This window comes from Lissotriton vulgaris, chromosome 2_1 (genome assembly GCF_964263255.1).
Source record: "Lissotriton vulgaris chromosome 2_1, aLisVul1.2, whole genome shotgun sequence".
NCBI classification, from domain to species: Eukaryota; Metazoa; Chordata; class Amphibia; order Caudata; family Salamandridae; genus Lissotriton; species Lissotriton vulgaris.
The window spans coordinates 66,643,722-66,657,852 of NC_141687.1; positions in this window are offsets into that span (position 1 = coordinate 66,643,722).

Sequence of the window (14,131 nt, forward strand, 5' to 3'; positions counted from 1 at the left end):
CTGGGAATGCGCCCCTCAAAAGATTTATCACAAACTGCCTAACGTCCTGCCCCTCAACCCCTTCCTCCACACCCAAAAGGCGGACATTGTTCCTTCTCTGCCGATTCTCAAAATCCTCCATCTTCCAGCGCATATCCTCCGCCATTTTCTCATGCTCAGTCTTAAACGTTTGCCAACTCCCCACGTCGTCCTCAAGCTTCCCTGTCCGCTCCTCCACCTCTGTGACTCTGTCGACCAACTCATCATACAGTTTATTAACCTTCCTTAGGCTATTCTGTATTTTCTTTGATGCCTGCCTTGCTCTGCGGCTTTCTGTTCTTGCTTCGTGTTGCATCTGCCTTAGCGTTGAGAATAAAGTCTGGAAAGGGTCTTGTGGGGGAGGTATATTGCCGCTTGTGGTTCTCTCAGCCTTATTAGCATGCATATCTTCCTCCTGGTACACTTGAGAGGTTGCTGAATAATCCCATAGGAGACGTTTCTCTACTTTAGTGTGTTTCCTCTTTTTCATAGTAGACTCTTTACCAGAGGTGCTTATGCCTGCCTCTGTGCCTTCATCTTCCTCTGTACTTGATTCTGCCGATGACAGTGACTCAGAGTCTTCGTTTACAGAAAAGAACTCTCCCTCTCCTTCTAGGGATGTACATTCTCCCCCATGGGGCTGTTTAGTTACATTAGTCCCCTCCTCAAGGCTTGTTTTTGTGGAGCTTGCTATGCTTTCTCTGCTCCCCCAGGAACCAGTCACTTTACGAGACTCATTAATTTCTTTCTCTACCTGCATTAGTGCGCCAAGCATATCTGCTGTAGTGTCTCCCCTGGCGTTTGTGTTCTCTTTTCCAGCTTTCCCAGCTTTGCCACTGACATTCGCCCCTTTACCTCTGTCTTCCGCTGGCATTTCATCCTCAGCGTGAGCTCCTGCATGTTCACCGTCCGTCTGCGGTGTTACAGCCTTCTGTGCCTCTCTCCGCGCTGCCTCGGCCCGTTGCCTAGCAACCACCTTCGCGTCTTCCGTGTTCGAGTCAGTTGCGTCCTCGAGGACGTTTCCAGCAGCAGCAGCAGCATCGGGAGTATCGGCGTCCTGATTTTGGGAGATACTCGGGTTTCCTGCGTCTACAGACTCTGTTGCTGGCTCCAAGGATTTACCCGCTAACATCTCTGCCACGGTGGGTTGACGCATAACGATGTCCCGAGCCTTTTGCTCGTCTCCCTTCGCCGGCTGTGAGATGCTTTTACCCGCCATGCTAGTTACTTTTCCGATCGCATTCGGTTTCCGCATGTCACTCTTCTTACTTTTTTCCGCTGGTGGAGGAATTAATTTTCTGATCGCTCCTGTACTCCTTGCTGGCAGGGGATCCCCTTTCCCACTACCAGCTCCCCCTGTCTTCATTGCACCCGGAGTATCGGGGGGTTTCCTTGTTCTGTCATTTACTTTTTCTTTTTCTGTATTGGCCATACGTGTAGGTGGTTTAGGAGCCATATGCCAGTGCGTTTTACCAAAGTGCAACAGTCCTTCCTTCAGCAATCTCCAAACCTGCCCAATCCGTAGCAGTTCCTTCTTGAGTAATAACCTTTCAAACCAGCAACGCCCGGTCTCCATTAGATCCTTTCTTCATGGGTGGCATAGAATTATCTTCATTCCATTCTTGAGAGAAGGAGAGTGCGACCTCTCAGCACAACAGCCCGGCGGCCATCTTGCCTCCTTGCCCCCGGTTCCTGTGGGCACTTAATGGTTAATATTACAATACCAGAAACAGAACAATTGAAACACTGCATCTTGGTAGCTGTAGTTTCCATTGCTCAACTACAGCTGCGGTGAATTTTGAATGAGTCAGCTGACTCCCCACTCAGGGGAGGACCGGAACAATTTAAGGGAGGCGTGGTGTATTCCAGATTTTGTTAAGGGCGTCTGACGAAGGCACACTTACGCCGAAAAGCATTATGCCCAGCGAATCTGTATTAAAGATTCTTCCGAAGCCCCATGGTGTCCTCTGACCTCTTTTATCTTGGAGGGGTCGCGCTTGTTTACATATCTCTGCGGCAGCTGGCAAGCCGCGTTCAGAGGACCCGCTCTACAAGAGGACTGTGTACTTGCCGGATCCAGTGGCAACACTGTGCATTCTTTCTCCGAGGTATCGGATGTCGCAGTCCCGCCTCATCAACTAGGGCAAGCACACGGCCACCGCCAGAAGCGGCTTGTGACTTCACTCGGCAGCAAAATCACTGTATTTGCGCTGCATGGTCCGCTTTCATCCTGCTACATGAGGGAGAACGTGTGGGGACCCCAGGAAGACTCTCAGCTATATTTCCAGGTTTCATCAAGGATCCCTACGTTTGGTATTACAGCGCTCATCAAATGACTAAAGGTACTTACCGAACACTGCATCTTGGTAGCTGTAGTTTCCATTGCTCAACTACAGCTGCGGTGAATTTTGAATGAGTCAGCTGACTCCCCACCCAGGGGAGGACCGGAACAATTTAAGGGAGGCGTGGTGCATTCCTGATTTTGTGAAGGGCATCTGACGAAGGCACACTCACGCCGAAATGCATTATGCCCAGCAAATCTGTATTAAAGATTCTTCCGAAGCACCATGGTGTCCTCTGACCTCTTTTATCTTGGAGGGGTCGCGCTTGTTTATATATATATATATATCCCACAGCTTCTCATGCATTTCAGCCGGTAGCGCTTCAAAGACGGGAAACGGACACCAGAATTGTGTGGTGAAGCAGGGCTTTTATTGTTTGATTACAGCTTCAGGTCAGATGCGTTTCGAATAACGATGTATTCTTGTTATATATATATAACACATAAATCAAGCTGCTGCTCGTGTGCTACTCAAAGGTGGACAACCTTGGAGCGATCATATATATACATATATATATATATATATATATATATATATATATATATATATATATATATACACAATTGCAGTTAGATGGGGGTATAGAAATGTCAGAGAAAGAAGGACATGTAACACAAAGTGTTTTGAGAAACAAGCTGTTTTATATATGAACATTCACATTTGATATACATTTTCAGTGCTGAGTGTCCCAGATGAAAAAAGGTGAAACCTATGAGTATCGTTTGTGACTTTTGTGATATGAAAACAAGGTTTCAATGTTGTCACAGATACGACCATTCAATGGATACACAATAAATGTTAGTAGCCTCCTTGTATAATAGTAGGGACTAGGAATTGGTTTGCTTCAAGTTGTCGACGACGTTTCAACCCAGCTAACAATGTGGGGGTCTCATCATAACCTATCAATGTAGGGACACCCGAAAGATGATAATTAATGTATCCATGAAAAGCAAGTAAGGGAGGACATTTTCTACCTGATTTTCTGAACTCAACCAGTGTCATACCTGTGGATGACTGACAGTGTGGTGAACACCTGTGAGATTAATTCCTTCATTTTTATTTTCCCACACAGTGCCCAGCCGGGCCCTATGTGAGTATCCTTGACTACGCCACACTCCCACAGGTGTTCACCACACAGTAGAGTGGTGTGGCTCACTGGTTAGAGGCGGCAGACCCGGAAGCAGAGGACGGCCCGGGACCAGGGTTCAATTCCCGATGCGGCAGGGTGGTGGACCAGGGTCAGCAGACTCGATAATTCTCACCTCGGTGCCTACTCTAACCAGGGATCACACTCGGCAACTCTGGGCATTAGCTTGCCTCATCTCCACAACGGCCCACCACATATTTATTTATTTATTTCCTTATATAGCGCCTGATTCAATTCCCGAAGGGATATCTCTGCGCTTATGCTTCTACTGGTTAGACTCAATCAGAGCTATATGCTGTTTAACAGAAAGGTTTTACCTAAGACAGGGTAAAAAGATATGATTTTAGGTTTTTCCTGAAGGATTCAAGACTGGTAGTTTGTTTCAGCATAGGGGGAAGGGAGTTCCAAAGGACAGGGCCTTTATAAGAAAGAGCCCGACCTCCCTGTCTAGCTCTTCTAAACCTTGGAACCTGAAGCAATTGGTGGCTACTGGAGCGTAAAGTACGTCCAGGGGTGTATGGAACTAATTTTTCCTTTAATTATTTGGGTCCAGTACCAAACAGGCATTTGTGGATAGTACAACATATCTTGAATTTAACACGCTGCTTTACCGGTAACCAATGGAGTTGGTGCAGAAGGGGACGAGAGGGAGTTCTGGGAGGGGCATTAAGAACTAGCCTCGCTGCAGTGTTTTGGACCACTTGTAGTTTTTTCAGTTGTTCCTCATTGGCCGAGATGTACAGGCCATTACAGTAGTCCATCCTACTTATTATTAAAGTCTAGACAAGCGTTTTCCTGTGGTTGTCGGGCATAAATGGAAAAACGCGCCGAAGCAGCCCAACAACACGGAAGCATGCACCTGTGACTTGGGTACTATGTTCCTTGAGTAGGAGTGCTTGATCCATCCGTATACCAAGATTTTTGACTGTTTGTTTCGGACTTGGGACAGGTCCTAACTCTAAGGGCCACCAGTCTTGGGACCACAGGAGAGTTGCCCCCCCAAACAGCATGACCTCAGTTTTGGTCACATTGCATTGGAGGCAGTTCTGTGCCAATGCAGCGTGCCACTGCTCTCATTCTGTCCGCAAATGATTTTTGGATTGCGGGTGTGAGAGTATGGAAAGGGAATAAAAGCTGGGTGTCATCGGCGTATGACACCGGGGTGAACCCATAAGATCTTATAATGTCTGCCAAGGGGGCCACGTACACGTTGAAAAGCGTGGGGCTTAAGCATGAGCCCTGTGGCACTCCCTTGGTGAGCTCCCTAAAGGTGGAATAGTGGGAGCCCAACTTGACATACCTGGCTTCACCTTGGAGATACCCAGTAGGGACCATCTCACAGGGAAAGCCAGGATGGGTTCCCCAGCGGTCTACAGCGCGGAGATACCCCATGTGGGGTGATTCATGCACTTTACAAGACATCATTACATTACATTACATTATCATATTTGAGGTATCACCTTTTTTCACTTGGGACACTCAGTACTGAAAATGTATAACAAATGTGAATTTTCATATATAAAACAGCTTGTTTCTCTACACACTCTTTGTTACAAGTCCTTCTTTGTCAGACATTTCTATATCCCTATTTAACTGCGATTGTGCTCATATATATGTATTGTAATATTAACCATTAAGTGCCCACTGGAACCACAGTTTTTTGTCTAAATTGTAAGTACCCTGGTTCTATGTAAGTAGGGTGTCCCTTGTGTTTTCTTACACAACTTTTTAAAACACAGCCTCTTTTCCAACAAGTAAAAAAAAAAAAGAAAAAAATGGCTGAATTAAAAATAAATAAAATATTATAAGGCGATCACGGACATAGCGGTAATTTGAACCTAAAAGGAGACCATCCCTATTTAACTGCGATTGTGCTCATATATATGTATTGTAATATTAACCATTAATTCCCCCCTGGAACCACAGTTTCTTTTGTCTAAATTGTAAGTACCCTGGTTCTATGTGAGTAGGGTGTCCCTTGTGTTTTCTTACACAACTTTTTAAAACACAGCCTCTTTTCCAACGAGTAAAAAAAAAAAGAAAAAAAGTGGCTGAATTAAAAATAAAAAATTTTTTATAAGCGATCACGGACATAGAGGTAATTTGAACCTAAAAGGAGACCATCCCTGTGATGGCCAAAAGACCGAGTCGCAATTTGCTACCTACCTCATTAATATTTGTAAGAACAATTGAATTGTAACATACTCTAAATCAGAATTTTATGAACTGCCCTATTAGTCCATAAAAAAAATTCTTGTTGCAAACAACTGATCGCAAAAAGTGGCAAGAGTTTGGTGACTAGTCCAGTGGCGGCCGGTAAGTTTAGGAGGGAAGGGGGTGAACGGGACGCACATGCACACAAACACATACACATTCACAGCCATGCATTCACATGTGTGCACACACACAAACACATCCATTCACAACACTCATAACCAAACATTTACACATAAACACATTAAAATATTAATTTAAAAAAAAACACTTAACTGCTGCTCAGCCTCGAAGGTCCTAGGAGGCTTGGGACTGCTGCCTTCTGTCATTGGCTGACCTAAGGTCAGCCAATGAGGTGAGGCAGCAGTCGCAGTGTCATCACGGAGTGGGATGGGGTCAGTGAGACTGCTGACCCCACCCCAATCTGTGACGAGTGTCACTGATTGACACTAGACCCTGGGTGCTTCAGGGCTTAAAACTGAAGCACCCAAGTGCGAGGCAATCAGTGACGCTAACCCTCGTCATTGAGAGGAGGGCCTCAGGAACCTTTGCTGAGCTTAGGAGGTCACTCACACCCACAGGAGCTGGGACTTCCCCATCCCAGCAAAGTTCAGCTCAGGCAGCCAGGGTATTTAGCACATGTCTGGCTCCTGGCTGCCTGACCTGAAAATGACCAGTGTCTGTCAGGCTGACCTTTGTTTAGTCTGACGGACACTGTTCGTGAGGGGCAAAAGGTGGAGGGAGGTGTGGCCCCTCAGCCCCAATGGATCGTTTGCGGCTGGACTAGTCCTGTGTACATCTGGAACCTAGAGAACTAAGAGCCAGATGTAGTAATTATTGGTCACAAAGAACTGGTGCAATTTTCAACCAGGATTTGCGCAACCAGAAAAGAATGTTATGAACTGAGTTATGTAGTGATAGGTCAGTTAGTAAAATACTGATTCAGAGTTGTGTATCTCTGACCTACCTCATGAACATTAAAGAGGTACGGTGGGGAGACCATCATGTTTGTAATCACCTTTTAATAAAGTCAACTAATACTTTAATGTCTGCTTTTGGAACAATCATTTGTGATGAGTCATTGATTGACTTACTATGAAATGAATGCCCAGGCCACCCTGTGCGCACTCACACCCATGCACGCGAGGCACTGCCTCCAGAGTCTGCATGCCACCCTGCATAAGACAACTGCTGTGCCGGGAGAGGGTGCACTGGAGGGGGCTGGAAGGGCAGACCTGTGAGAGCAACAAAGCAGGTGTTCGATCTGTAAATGAATACATGGGGGCTTATTTACAAGCCCCTTGTGCTGCCCATACGACACTTTTTGTGACGCACCAGCGGTGCAGTGTGCTGGCCCATATTCACAAGGGCACGCAAAACCTCCCTGTGCTGCTTTTCGTGTCCTCGTAATTACAGCCCATTTTCACACAGAACTTTGCGTAAAAGAGGCGGTCCATTAACACCTACAGCAACACCCATGGAACCTGACACATTCCCAGACTTATGAAAAATGGAAAACCTGGGAATGCGTCGGAATACTGCGCCTCCCCAGGGGAGGCATAGGAAGGTGCAACAAGGAGAAACGTTTTCATTTCTCCTAGTCTGTGCCTCTTTCTATGCGTGCTGCATTTTGCGGCACACATTGAAAGAGGAAAACACCTCTCTTAATTGTTTTTGTGCAGGAAGATGTCAATTCCTGCACAAAACCAATCTTCCCAAAATGCAGGGGGTGCATGCATGCATTGGCACATGGCAGCCAATTGTGCGCCAGTGCAGGGGAGAGCATAGGGATCCGTCATATCGTTGTAGATATGACGCATCCCGGTGCTTTGAAAGTAACTCAGTGCGGCGCAGCCAAATGGCTTGCGGCCCCGCCCTGAGGCACTTTCTCATAAAAAAGACCCATGGAGTTTTTGAATTTGAACTCCATCGCCATGCATGGAGGAAGTAGCATCACCTGTGCCCGTGTCATACAGTACCTCAGAGGAAAAACCCTATCACTACAGGGGAATATGCCTCAGAAACATTGATTCATTATGCCACCTTTTCAAGGACTTCAGGGCCAGGATAGGCCTAAGAACTAGAGTAAACTGTAGGGAATACATGTTTAGCTTCTTAAGATGCGGTGTCACCGCCCAGTTTGTGTTCGAGCATCAGTCATGCAGATGGCACATTAATGTTTACAGATATTCAATAATTCAGCCTCACCATGAGCGCTGCATGTGACAATGTGACGAGCGCAGCCAGCACCGCCACCTCTGCAAGTAGTGAACATCTGGAGATGTTGGTGACACTTGTGACCAGCTGTAAATGTCTGGCAGTCTTGACCGAGGTTTCATAGCAAACTTCTGAATGTGTTAATCAACCGCAGACACTCGCTTCCGTTTGTAGCTCATTGAAACATGTGTGCCAGGCTGCAGCTCCAGCTGTCGGTAAGGCGCTGGCATCAAACAAGCTGGTACCTCTGGCGCTGCTCAGCAGGCCCTGCTGCTTTGCTTCTCATCATGGAAGGCCTTAAGGCCTCTTTGCAGGACATTCGGCTTCAAAATAACATTATTTTCTGAATTCTACCATTTTGATGCAAAAAGTGTAACGTAAGGTTGAGTAAAGAACAAATGTTTTTACAAGCCTTTTAATGGGGTTCAGAATACTCAACATGACTTTTATATACCTAGGCTGAAAACATGACATTTATTTTGTACAAAAGAAAGGTCAATATTTCTTTAATCTCTTTTCCTCTTTTCTCTAGTAGCGTGAGAAATTGCAACTGACGACTCTCCACTCTGCACATTTTGTGAAACTACTAGAGATTAGCAGATGTGAAAAAAAAGAAAAGTGATAAGGCGCTTTCAGTGGCTATTTACGAGAGCAGGAAAATGCCCGGCTTCTGCAAGCTACTAGGAGGAAGGGGTCCCAGTGTGAGCGTAGAACGATATACACAAATCACAAAATTAATCTGTAAAACACTGAATGAATCCACACTGTTTAATTCACAATGGGATAAGGTATAATGTACACAACAAATTGTCAAGCGCAGTTAGCGGTTGTACAGTGCCCCAAGGGAGGAGAGGGGAGGGAAGTGGTTATCAAGTGAGGATGTGGAGATGAAAGGTATTAGTGACAGTAAAATCAGTCAATTAGCAGAACTTTATTGACAGTGTTATACAAAACCAAAATGGCCAAAAATTCGGCAATTAAATCAAGACGGCATACTTCACAAAATACAATCAATGTTATAATGGTGGCGTGAAGTTGACACAAGGAAGGTGGTTGTCGACGTTTCGACCCTCTAATCAACGCAGGGATTAGTAGTGCCCTTGCTGTGGGGTCTTCTTCAGGACCGAAGAGGTGGGGGCAGGCACCCTAATTAAAGTGTGTAAAGGAAAATAATATAAATAGAGGGGTATTATTCCTCCCTAATTAAGATCAATATAGGTACACAATGGTCAATAGAAAAAATTTATCGCTGACTATATTTATAATTATTTTTTGCTTTAATAAGGCCAGGTATTCTTTTAAATCTCACTTTTCTATATCCCTCCTGACCCTACTCACACTCACTCAATACACTTCACATAGCACTTACAATATCTAAGTGCTCCAGCGTAGTCGCTAGTCATAGAACGCCCCGTCCCGCAGCGGGGCGTGAAGACCCCGATGATGAAGCATGACACCAAGGGCCCTTTTGGTGTGTGAGGGGTATTTTAACAAATACTGTGTATGCCTGATATACTCTGGCTCACAGAATACCTTCTAGAGGTGGACCTTGTTGTTTACTTATACCATTAACTGGAGGAGACTGCGCCCACCGAACTGCTTTTTAGCACTACCTCTTCACTCCCCCTTTTGATTCTTTGTTTACTCATAAGGCAGTAGTAGCCAACATAGATAAAATAATGGATGACTCAGGGAAAGTATATCATAATTCTACAGAAATACTTGGTGTTTTTCGGGAATTCTATTGTAAATTGTACACGGAAGACGTAGCGGGGGATAATGAAGGCAATCCATTATTTAACTCTACGTTATCAGTAGAGAGGCGGAACAACTGGAATCACCCATTACATGGGAAGAGATTGAACTGTCTTTACCTTCATTGGCATCAGGAAAGCAGTGAGACTGGATGCTATTCCTCTTGAGTTTTTTAGGTTGTTTCGTTCCGTGTTAAAAGCTGAATTAATTACCTTATTTACAGTCCCTCAAAAGGGAATGGCCCCGCCATCATGGAAAGATTCAATAATCACGGTCTTTCTTAAAAAAGATAAATCTCCATTGTCCCCATCTTCATATCGCCCTATCTCGCTAATCAATGCAGATAGCAAAGTCTATTCTAAGATCTTGGCTTTACGACTTGCTAGGATTATCACCCCATTAGTATCGAAATATCAGCACGGGTTTATTCCCGCACGCGATACTGTGGATCATATCCGCCGTGTGATTACTTATTTAGACTGGGCCCAAGCAACCCGTTCATCATCGGAGCCATCCTGTTGGATGCTGAGAAAGCATTCGACGGGTGGCTTGGGCATATTTGTGGTATATCTTGTCTAGGAAGGGATTGGGCTCAGGCATCTTAACTGCACTAAAAACTATGTATAATTCACCTCAAGCATCTATTTGAGTAAATATGGAAACTTCCGCCCCTTTCTTAATTTCCCACGGTACGCGACAGGGGTGTCCATGTTCCCCCCTTTTGTTTGCACTTTATATTGACCCTTTCCTTAATCGCCTTAATTAGGAAGCAAGGATAAAACCTATCTATTTAGCCCACACCAATTACAGAGCGTTAGCATACGCTGACTACATTGTGGTCGTCACACAGATACAGAGGCAGCGGTCCCAGCTATTAATGATTTAGCTGGCCAGTTCAGGCTTTTTTCAGGGTACAAGCTGAATCCCTCAAAGACTCAAGTTTTATATTTAGGGGATGACCCACCTGTTAGTATTCCACTCGCTCCGGAAGTCACTTATTTTAGGATTAAGATCTTGCTTCCTATAACTAACATTCCAGAATTGAATTTTGACCCAACTTTGGCTAAAATCAACTCTCTACTAGAAAGACTAAATCACCTTCACCTGTCACTACGTGGTAGAGTTAATGTATCAAAAATGGTAATATTTTCGAAATTTTTATACATGTTTCGTGCAATACCCCTAGAATTTCCTCCTGTCTGTTTTAAAAATCTAGACAGGGCAATCTGGAGATTTTTGTGGGGGTATAAACGGCACCGCAAAGCTTTTAAGAAAATGATTCTTCCTAAAGAGTGTGCGGATTTGAATGTTCCTTTTTTTCTGTTTTATTACTATGCGGCAACTCTTAAGTAGGAATGAGCGGATTTTGCGGATTGGCAGTCCGCGAATTTGCGGAATTGCGAATTTGCGGATTGCCAAAATCCGCAAAATCCGCGAATCCGCGCGGATTTTTTTTTTTTATGTTCGCACGGGTTTCTGCAAGTTCGCGAGGGTTTTGTACAATTTCGCAAATTGCGAAATTGTACAAAACGCGTGCGAACTTGCAGCAACCCGTGTGAACACAATTATAAGAGAAAGAAGCTCCTGTTCACAGGAACAGCACGGGGATTGCGCTCATGAAAGTCAAGGATGCAAAGGCCTCTACCCAGCATCACAGCTGATTTTCCACGGTAGATTTGGGAAGAGGCACACCTGTCCAGCCTCGAAGACTCTCATGATTGTTTTTGGGCTAATGAATGAGTCACTGAATTTGAGCATCAACTAGTTCGAGTGGCCATGTGTGTGTTACTATGCAATCGCCCTGAAGGGCGCAGGGGTCCCTTGAGTGACCTGTGTAAGGCTGTAACTATTTTACAATGGTGCCAGCAAGCTGCCAGCGCCGTTGTAAAATAGTTACAAAGTTAGCTTGCACAGGAAGCACCTGCTTCGTTTTATCTAGTGGTTCCTGTGCAAGCTAACTTTGTAACTATTTTACAACGGCGCTGGCAGCTTGCTGGCCCCATTGTAAAATAGTTGCATGAGTGGGGGTTCAACTTTTGAACCCGTTACGCTCGCGGGTTTTTTTTGCGGATTTTGCGGGAAATCCGCAAAATTCGCGGATTGCGGATTTCCCAAACATCCGCAAAATCCGCGAGCGTAACGGATTTCCCGCTCATGCTTACTCTTCAGTTTATTAGCCCACTTATAATGGGGGAGAGAGGCATTATTCCTTACTGTAATACTCCCTCTAATTATGAGTTAGTTAAGGGTGAAGGGATGAAAGGGTGCTTTCTGAAGATAATTGAGCCAAGTTATTACAAGAAGACGAGATTCAAGATTTTAACGTCAGCATATGGGGTCTGGCAAAAGATTAGAAAACATCTAAAAGACATCTAATAATACCACACACCTTTTGCTGCACCTGGTTTATTACCCGCCTCTATCTTCTGCGATTTAGTAGCAATTAGATGGGGGACTAAAGGAATACTTTATTTGGGGGATATGTGTACTGACGGCCATGTGACTTCCTTTTCTGAGCTACGGCTAAAGTTTTTGTTGACGAAAAATGATTTTTTAAAGTTTTTGCAAATCCGCAGTTTTTTAATGAATTCAAGGCAAATGGCAGACTCCTGGTTGAAGGAAATTCCCCTTATGGAGCATTTAGCAAAAAAGACAAAAATCGGTACACTGTACTTATCTTTGATGCAGGAATTCCTGGATGGTTTGGGAAACTGTCAATTGAGATGGATAAGTAAGTTAGGACTACAGGAAATGGATATACTTGAGTCTGTTAAGCTGGCTAATGGAATTGTTATAACAGGGATGTCGAAATCACAATTCTTCATGTCCATTCACGATTTATATTATACTCCTGGTAAGATCTCTAAATGGAGTACAACAACGGGGACCAAATGTAGTAGATGTGGTTTACACGCCGCTGATACAGTACATATGTTTTTTCTGTGTTCTAAGCTAGCCCTATTCTTTCTAGAAATTGAACGGTTTTTAGAGGGATTCTGGAATGTCCTATTAAAATTACTGCTGAGATGGTATTGATTGGGTGCAACTCAAGCACTGTGGGGTATCCAAGACCAAAAACGACCACTTGATTTTTGTTTATCTGTATGGCTGTAATACAAGCTTGCATTACTAGAGAATGGATCAACCCTGATCCCCCGTCTTTTTTCAGTTGGCGGGAAAGGCTATTGTCAATGTATAGTCTTGTCCTGAGACGTCTGGAGATGTGACCTGAATAGAGAGGGCTTGCAAAAGGTTAACATGACTACTCTCCATTTCATGAACTCTTTTCTTTTCTCCAAAGCATTTGGAACCCTCACTGGCAGTCCTGGTCAAAGTGAAGCATGGATTTTGTTTCAATATTGCTGTTCTTGGTATGGGGAGTGTCAATCTTCACTCGGTGATGAATCTGAGGATCAGAATTGCTTCTTGAATAAAACCTTTTCCAGGAGATCTCATGAATGTTTGAACCTCCATTTGGACTGGGAGGATGACTGCCAGTTAGTGACTAGGTCGTACGGCAATCTAGATCAGACTCAGCTAGCGAGAAAGAGTTCAATGTAAGTTGCTGACAGGAGCGATCAAGGAAAGGTTGTGAAGTGATCGTTGAGCGGATACTGAAGTGGTCTTGGAGAGGTTGTGAAGTGGTCATGGAGCGGTTCTGAAGTGGTCTTGGAGAGTGTTGGAAATGGCCCTTTTTGCATGGTTATCCCCAAACTTTTTGCTTCTTCCTCCTATTTTTTCCTGACTTGTTTGTGTTGGTTTTAGGACTTTGGGCACTTTACCTCTGCTAATTAGTGCTAAAGTGCATATGCTCTCTGTGTAAAGTATGTTATGGATTGGGTTTTCCATGATTGGCTGTTTGGTTTTCTTATCAGCCCCTGGTAAAGTGCACTGAGAGTGCCAGGGCCCCAAATGCTGCGCATGGGCCTGCAGTATGGATTGTGCCACCCCCTTGAGTAGCCCGGAAAAGGTACCTCAGACCTACCATTGCAGAGTCTGCGAGCAGTTTGTAACTGTCATGTCGACTTGGCCGTGCACACACTGGCCAGTCCCTAACCTTCCCTTTTCTTACATGTTAGGCACCCCTAAGATAGGCCCAAAGTACCTCTGTGGGCAGGGTGTAGTGTATGTGAAAGGTAGGACATGCCCTGGTGTGTGTGGCATGTCCTGATTACAGGCCATTTAGTTTTTCACTATTGCAAAGCTATCTGTTCCCCATAGGACAGAATGGGAAGTTTGTTTTTAACATCTTATAAACATAACTGTCCCTCGTAACTAGGTAGAAAAATAAAATTTAGTATGTGAGATTGCATTACTAGAGAATGGATCAACCCTGATCCCCCGTCTTTTTTCAGTTGGCGGGAAAGGCTATTGTCAATGTATAATATAGAAATGGCCATTTATAGAACTAAGGGGGTGAAGAGGAGGGATTTGGGTG